Genomic DNA, 6,322 nt, shown 5'->3' on the forward strand with positions numbered 1-6,322 from the left:
TTTCGAAAATTATTCTTTCTGGATTATTTTCCACCGAAACTTTATCTGTTTGGACCACAACTGATATGTTGTGGAGATATTTTATTATTTTATTATTTTTTTTCCTAAAGCTTATCCCATAAGTTGGGATTAAATATAAAAGGAATTTTTTTTCCCTTTTCTTCCCCAAATGCCAAAAAGAGAGAGAGAGAGGTGTGATCATCTTCCACCATTTTTTCTTCCAAAGTTCCATAGCCAAATCCTTCTAAACTTCCAATTTATTCGGTAAGTTTTCGATATTATTCGGTAGAAAGCTTTGTAATCCTTCCTAGGTTATGAATCTATGTTTAATTTCTTGATACATGATGTTATGGTGTTGATTTTGAACCTAGGTTTTAAGGTGAAAATTGGGGAAAGGATCCAAAATTGCTTCCTAAGGTGTTAGAAATCCTTTACAAGGTAAGGAATCCCTTAAGTTGGATTAGTCACTTGAATTTGGATAATTGATTATTTGGTTGAAATATGGTGTTTTTGAGCTTTGGAAATATTTTTGAATACATGTTCATAGCTTGGATATGCATGTATATGTTATATTTATGTCCACATAGGCTTATACTTGTGGAAATATTGAAAGGAAATCAGGGTAGATTCTGGCAGTAACTTCCGAGATTTATTGGGAAAAATTGGTAAGGTATTTTGATCCTATTTTTTTTAGACATGTATTTCTATAAGTGTAGAACCCGCATATAAAATTTCATAATGATCGGAGTAGTATAAGTATGGTTTTCGAATTTTTCTCCAAAACTGGTCCAGAGAGAGAAAAATTTCCGGACAGCACACTGCCAAGGGCAAAAATGGAATTTTCTGTGTTTATTCGCGAACCAAAATGACCAAACCTTTTTATGGACATCAAGTACTATAAGTTGGGGTTCTACCATAAAAATTTCAAGTGAAAAAGAGTTCGGGAACTATCTTTACCGGCTCAATCTTTCGGACTGCGCCAAGCTGAATTTTCTGAATTATGCTTAGTATGATTATTGATGTGTTAATGATAATTGTGAGTGTGTGTAATATATATATGATGTGTGCGTGTGGTATATATATACTGTATATGTATGTGTGTGATATATTTATATATATGAAAATAGTATTACATATTTATATATATTGGATGTGTAGCATAACCTACGTATGTGTATATAAGTAATATATACATATTATATATGGTATGAGTATTAAGTATATATATATGTGGTATGTATATATATATACGTGTAATGTGTGTATTATAATATATGTACATATATGAGTATGTATGTATATTTAAATGGAGTGTTGTAATATGTATATATTTGGTATGTGTACCTTAAGTGAATATGCATAAATATGTGGAAAGTGTTAGGCTTATGTGGTATGCATATATACAAATGTGTAGTGTGATGATGGAAAATGTTTTGAGAAAGATGTTTTGAGAGACGAGACTTGTGAACCAAGTTGAGAATGGTAATTGTTTTCAAAATAGGGACTTGATTTTGTGGAAAATGTCCAAAAGAAGATGAGAAAGGAGGGGAAATGTTTTTAAAACCTTAGTTTCAAGAAGTTAAAGAGGACCTTGTCATTTATATTACCTCGGGCTATAGTACCGATGGTCTTCTTCAATATATGTACGGCAGTATACGCCAAGCCTCTACGTCACTTCGTCAGGCGTAGGGAGTTTCTGCGTCACTCAGTCAGGCGCAGGTTTTATTCATACGTAAAGCGAAGTCTATTCGCCAAGTCTCTACGTCACTTCGTCAGGCGTAGGGAGTCTCTACGTCACTTCGTCAGGCGTAGGGAGGCTCTGCGTCACTCAGTCAGGCGCAGGGGAGTTTTCTATATCACTCAGTCAGGCGTAGGCCGTGGGGGTGTGCACACTTAAGTATAGATACTCATGTCATTTTCGGGTTGGTATCAGCTTTATGGACCTAGGTGGGGCCAAACTAGGGACCATAATGATGAACCTTCGTCCAAGGGATCACGAACGAGACTTGGGGCAGGACCGTAATCCCCATGTCCAGATCCGATTTCGGTCTAGTCAAAGAAACTTGTATCCTCAATAAGGTCTCTTGCTTCTAGTCAGAAACTAAGTAACGTTTTCATAATTGAAGACAACTAGAAGTCATAATTGTGGCATTGACATGTGTGATAGACAGGGATAGTTCTGAAAACCTATCCTGTATGAAAAGAAATCAAAGGCAACCTAGTTTGATAAACTAGGAAGTTTGATAAGGAAATGTGTTGTGACTTATATACTCATTATATGCTTGTGATTATATGGCATTAATTGTTGATTGCAGTAATGAAAGGCATGGACACCATATTTGGTAATGTGTATTTACCTTTATGAATTATTTGTCAAAACTTTTATCTGATGGAAGTGACAAATGGATTACCTTACTTAGCCGTTGTGCTAATTACACTTCACCGTGTACGTCATTTCAGATGTCATCCAGTGAAGGATCCTGTAGCCCGGCAAACACTCCTGATCATGTTTGCCCGGGACCTATTTTTGTTGGTCAGACTTTGCATGACACGTCGGGCAGAGACCCGTATTCTCCACCCTATTCTCAAGGCTACTCTCCAGGCTATACTCCAGCATCCCCTGACTATACTCCAGCAACCCCAGTCAGCCCAGTAAATATCTTTTGGTAACCTTAGTTTTGGCTGACTCTAGTTTGTTAGGTTGTGGAGGACCCGGAGTTTGTAATAACAGCCGTCGGGCAAATTCTTATAAATACCTTTTGATATTAATATATATGCCTAAAATATTATATTTTGATGTCTGGGGTGTTGATGTTGAGTGTGTTTCTTTTAGCCTGTGCACTTAGAGTGGAAGTTTTATCAAAGAGGTGATAGGCTTCACTCTAAGTGTGGCGGTAGCACCCAGTTTACTGCTGTAAGATGTAAGCTTCCGTAGCGTTATATTACGCATATTGTAATAGTTGTCGGAGCAGAAATTGGGGTGTTACAAATTCCTTGATTTAATTTTGTGAGGGAGTTTCAAATTGGCTCTTTTTCATCCCTTATAGTAAATTAAATATTTAAATGGCTCAATCTTTGAATGACTATGGCTTATATTAATTGAATCAATTTTATTTGGATAGCCCATCCCTTATGGGTGAGCCCATATTATATTTAATTACCCTAATATTATATACACTATGTATGTAATGATTTGAGGATCCATATAAAAGCTCTCTAGTTTAACCTACTTTCACTTTTGAATATATGTATATGATTTGGTGTTGTGGAATCCTGTGAAATATCTTTGGTTTAGCCCTTGATTTGTTGGATTATTTAGCCTATATTGTGGATCTATGGACTTGTGTTCATTATCCTTCTATCTTGATGTGTATGAGTATCTACTATTATGGATTCCATGTATTATTTGGCCTCTGAGATGTGTAATCTGTGTAATCTTATCATATTCTGTATACTGGAATGAGCTATCGCGTATTCTGTTCCAAGTTTGGGATCTGTGTATTGAGGTGCACTTGCGGTGCGTTTGGGCAGTAGAATGTGTCCCGCCTGGGGTTTCGCATGTGTACTAGTGTGGTATGGGGTGGCGGAGGGTGTTGCTTCACCGTCTGGGTCCGTTAGTTGGATCGGTCAGGTGTGGCGGTCTGGTGTGTTCCGCCCACTTGTTCTTTTAGTTCATTTCTTGGTTCTGTTTCAGTGAGTGTTTTGTGGTCTATCGTAGGGGTGAGCAAAATGTCGGTTAACCGCCCGAAAACCGCTAACCGATAACCGAACTGACCGAAAAAATCGGTTATCGGTCGGTTTCGGTTATCAATCTAAAAAAAATCAGTTTTTTGGTGTTTCGGATTTAATACGGTTTTTTGGGGTTCGGTCCGACCGATAACCGACCCATATATATATATAATAATATAAATAATATAATATATAATGTTACAATATTAATGCATAGTTAATAGTTAATACATAGTGGCAGAAGGCAGTTAAGGCAGTCAAGGCACTCAAGTCAGACCAAAAAAGGCAGTAACCCTAAATTGAGATCTGAGATTTGAGAGTCTGAGAGAGAGTGCGTAACACAGTCCACAAACGTTCTCGGCTTCTCCCGTCTCCGGCTTCTCCGCGTCGCAATTCCACATTTCCATGGCTTCCAGCCTTCCACAGTTCCACTCTTCGTCAATTCGTCTCGTCTCTTCCAGTCTTCCACCGTTCCACGAGTCGGCGGACCGCGGTCGTCGCACAGACCTTCTCCAGTCGCGACTCTCATTCTTTCAAGTCTGTGAGTCTGTCCTCACTCCTCAAGTCGAACTCAGAACTCCGGTCGCACACCGACTCTCATTCTCCCTACCTCTGGCTCTGACACGGCAACGGCCTATTCACAGTAACTTTGAGTCTCCTAGTTCGCACTTTGCAGGTAATTCTTTTTTTTTTTTTAATTTCTGTTAAATGTTAATGAATTAGATTAATTTGTTATTTGTATAGTGTTAATAAATTAATTGATTACTTTTTTAATTAAGTACTGTTGTTTACTACATTACGTAATCTTTTAATTTTGTTAAATGTTTAATGAATTAGATATATTTGTGTTAGTTTACTGCTAGTAGATAAATTTGTGTTAGTTTCTATTAAGTTAAATGTTTACTGCCAAAGCCCAAAGAGGTAATCTGTTAAATGTTAATTGTTTACTGCCAAAGTGCCTAATTTTGTTAAATGTTTACTAGCTTACTGCCAAAGTGCCAACACACTCATTTTAAATGTTAAAGGCAGTATGCTACATTGCTAATTTGCTAAGTATTGTTTATGTTAATTGTAGATGTCGTCAACACACTCATTTGAGATTGAGAAGTCTGATTCTGATGATGAAGCAATCCAAAATGAAGGGGTTAGTATTAATGCAAATGCAAGTACTAAAACACCTGGTGCATCAAAGTCAAAGAAAAGAAAAATTAGCCGAGCAAAATCTGAGGTATGGGATCATTTTACCAAATTTGAAAATGAGACAAAGCAAAAAAAAAGCTAGGTGTAATTATTGTGCAAAGGAACTTCATGCTGAGCCCAAAACAAATGGCACAAGCTCATTAAAAGCTCACATTAAAAGCTGCTCAAAATGTCCCCGTAGTAGTACCGACCCAAATCAAACTGAACTAATTGTTCCATCATCAGAAGGGGAGTCACTAAGTTATGGGAAGTTTGATGCAACTACGATTAGAAGGTCTGTAGCTGAAATGATCATAGTTGATGAATTGCCCTTTAGGTTTGTGGAAGCAAAGGGTTTTAGAAAATGCATGTTCACTGCTTGTCCTAGGTTTCGTATGCCATCACGGTGGACTGTTGCTAGAGATTGTTACAACATTTATTTGGATGAAAAGAAAAATATGTCCAACTTTTTGAAATCTTCATGTGCTAGAGTTTGTCTTACCACTGATAATTGGACTTCATTGGAAAGAGTGAATTATATGTGTCTTACTGTGCATTATATTGATAATGCTTAGAAATTGCACAAAAGAATACTTAATTTTTGTCCAATTTCTAGCCATAAGGGGGAAGATATTGGTAAGGCAATTGAGAAATGTTTACGTGATTGGGGACTTGATAATGTTTTCACTATCACAGTAGACAATGCTAGTTCAAATGATGTTGCTACGGGGTATTTGAGGATGAAGTTCAATAATTTGGGTAGTTCTATTTTAGATTGGAAATTTCTTCACATGAGATGCATTGCTCACATTGTTAATTTGGCTGTCAATGATGCTTTGAAAGAAAATAATGAATCAATTTGTCGTGTTAGAGCGACTGTGAGATACGTGAGGCAATCACCATCTAGATTGGGAAAGTTTAAAGAATGTATTCAAATTGAAAAGATTCAATCCAAGGCTTTGTTAAGTTTAGATGTATGCACTAGGTGGAACTCTACTTACCTTATGTTGGATTCGGCACAAAAATTTGAGAGGGCCTTTGAGAGGTTTGAGGAGCTTGATCTACATTATGGTCATGACCTCTTGAATAGTGAAGGAATTCCGGACCATGATGATTGGGAAAATGTTAGGAGGTTGTGCATGTTTTTAGGACATTTCTATGATCTTACTGTGAAAGTTTCTGGCTCATTGTATGTTACTTCAAATGCTTATTTTCCTGAAATTTGTGAAGTGTATTCTATTTTGCGTGATTGGATAAAGAGTCGGGATCCACAATTTAGTTCAATGGCACAAAGAATGATGGAGTGGAGAAAATGAATATGTTGTTGTATGTTGCAACTGTGTTTGACCCTAGGAGGAAGTATGTGTATGTTGATTTTTGTTTCAAAAGGATGTATTCAAATGATGAAGCCTCA

This window comes from Ipomoea triloba, chromosome 9 (genome assembly GCF_003576645.1).
Source record: "Ipomoea triloba cultivar NCNSP0323 chromosome 9, ASM357664v1".
NCBI lineage: Eukaryota > Viridiplantae > Streptophyta > Magnoliopsida > Solanales > Convolvulaceae > Ipomoea > Ipomoea triloba.